The sequence below is a fragment of the Oryzias melastigma genome, linkage group LG14 (genome assembly GCF_002922805.2).
Source record: "Oryzias melastigma strain HK-1 linkage group LG14, ASM292280v2, whole genome shotgun sequence".
In the NCBI taxonomy this organism is placed as follows: Eukaryota; Metazoa; Chordata; class Actinopteri; order Beloniformes; family Adrianichthyidae; genus Oryzias; species Oryzias melastigma.
Window position 1 is genome coordinate 2,584,419 of NC_050525.1, and position 2,746 is coordinate 2,587,164.

A 2,746-nucleotide genomic window follows, 5' to 3' on the forward strand; every position below is an offset into this window, starting at 1 on the left:
GAGTTCAGACTACACATATTTTTTGGATGGAAAACCTGCCCTTAATTAAATTGAGTCCATCCAATGGATCATTTCTTTGAGTGCAGTGTCAGGTACGGAGTAGGACACAGACACAGAGGCAGAGGCAGGATGATCCTTAGAATTGAGTTTAATTACTTTCTTGAAATCTATACTATGAAAAGTAGCAGATCAAAAAAACAAGGCTGGAACGCTCGTAGCACTCGAGAAAGCGCACAGAACCATCTGGCGAGGAGTGCAGGAAAACAGGCAGTTTATAAACATAACAACGTAATGAAACACAGCTGTTTAAATTAAGAGGGCAGGTGGAAGTAAGAAGGAAACCAACAGCTGAGGGGGCGAAAACAAAAGGTGAAACAGAAACAGTCATATCCGGTCCCGAAAACCCCACAAGCAGAGGAGGAAAAGATTTGGTCCTGACAAAAAATGAACATGAAAGTGTTATGGAAATTTTATTTTTGATGTTTTTTATTTTATTTTACTGAACATTGATTGAAGTTTAGAATTTAAAATGCCCTTCACTTGCACTTGGGCTTTTGTTAGGCCTTTTATGTTACAGCCTTTTATTGTTAAGAAAGTTTATCTCAATACAATGTTACAAAATAAAGTATTTCTGATGAAAACTATACATTTTGTCATTCTTGTTTTAGTAATTAATGTAGAACTGCTAAATTCCATGAAGCACCCATTTCTTTCCTAAAAAAAGGCCACATATTAATTTGCGATTCATCGCAAGTTAACTCTGGACAATGCGATTAATCGCAATTAAAAAATGTAATCGCCTGACAGCTCTAAGAAAAATACATATTTTTCTCTCCCATCAATTAGACTGGATAACTGTATGCTACGTGTTTCATAGTAATAATAATTTCATAAAAATATAAGATAAACTGGAATTTATTTTAGATTGCTTATGAGTCTTTGAACTTCAGATGTCACTTTTGACCTTTAAAAAATCAACTATTTGTTTTGAACAAACAGTGTATTTATGGTATCTAGGTAACCACAAACTGCAAATACTGTTGGTCATTTTTTAATTCCTACAATAATTGTTCCATAACAGAAGGGTCCGGTACCGCCTGCTTTCCCTGTGACTGGTGACACCGGGACAGAGCCTCGTGTCAGAGGAGCTGTCAGATGAGCTGCTGCAGATCAGAAGCGCTGCTATCTGGAATGTATTCTTATTTCTAAAGGGATCATTATTTTTGAAAAAGCTTATTTAGACTTTTTTTATATTAATTATCGGGAATGTCTTTTTAAGAAAGTGGGAAAATGTCAAGTTTTACCGTATATTATTCACAATTGAAGTTTAAAACGGCTGATAAGAAACGTATGATGAACGAGCATTCCAGTAGTATGTAAACGCATCATTCACGGACGAATATGTGAGACGTGAAAAGATCAAAAAGTTTTTAAACCTAATTGACCCAATCACTCTAGAATATTAAAGTTAGCTCTGATCTATCGGGGTCAGCAACTTAGATTCACTTTGGATGCTTTTTCTATTTTTAATCAATTTTTTACTGTAAATTTACACGTTTTTCTTCAATAGCTTTTAGGTTTTTATACCTAATTGGTCCAAATCACTCTAAAATATTAAAGTTTGATCAGATCTATCGGGGTCAGCAACTTAGATTCACTTTGGATCCTTTTTCCATTTTTAATCAATTTAAGCTTCAGTGTTATCTTACAATGGCCTCTAACCCAGTTTTAATTGAACTTCTTTTCTTCCCTATTTAGCCTGCTCTGGACAAAAGAAAAGAAACAACAGATCCAAGATTGAGAACTTTACCCTCAACAGTTTCAAAACTTGTGACATCACACCCTTTGACTTCCTTGGAAAACTGATGTTACACTACTGTTACACTATAACACAATTTTTTTTATGTTTGTATACTTTTTTTCTCTTGTTATACTAGAGAATTTAACTTGATTTTTAAATTGTTTTTCTAAGATTTTTTATACATACTACCTGAGGAAAAAAATGAACAATACTTACTTAAAAGAAAAAAATATTTTAAACTCTTCCCGCCTTAAAAATATTACTCAGTCAGTCATACTATCCCATGTCCAATAACCTTTAAGCTATTGTGCAAAAAGTTTAAAAAAATGTACACTTAAAATATTATTTTCATTTAGTTATTACATCCAAAGTGAATCTAAGTTGTTGACCCCGATAGATCTGAGCTAACTTTTATATTTTAGAGTGATTTGGATCAATTAGGGATACAATCCTGAAAGCTATTGAAGAAAAACCTTTATTTGTTGATGGTAAAACTTTAGTTTGTTGACGGTCCCTAACTATGGCCAGAGCGAATGTCTGTCGAATATATACAGTCTATGGTCGAATATCCAATTTCCAACTAACTTCACCTCGGTAGCGTATTATATGAGTTACAAATCAAGAATTACGCACGCATAAATCCAAAGTTATCGTGCACAAATCAAGAATTACGCATGCACGCATCAAGAATATGCACGCACAGATCCTAATTCACGCAAAAATCAGAGTGAGTCTATTTTCTCTCGAATGAATTATGTGGGTTAAACCAAAAATGAAAAAAAAAAGTAAGTAAGAAAGAAAAAGTGTCTATTTGCACGTAACTTCAAGATAAGGTGCGGGTATGGAGTTATATTTGTGCCACCATATTGCAAGCAAAAGTCATAGTTTTGAGATCAAAATTTTTTAAGTTGCAAAGAAAATGTTAAGTTTTTCAAATAAAATTTT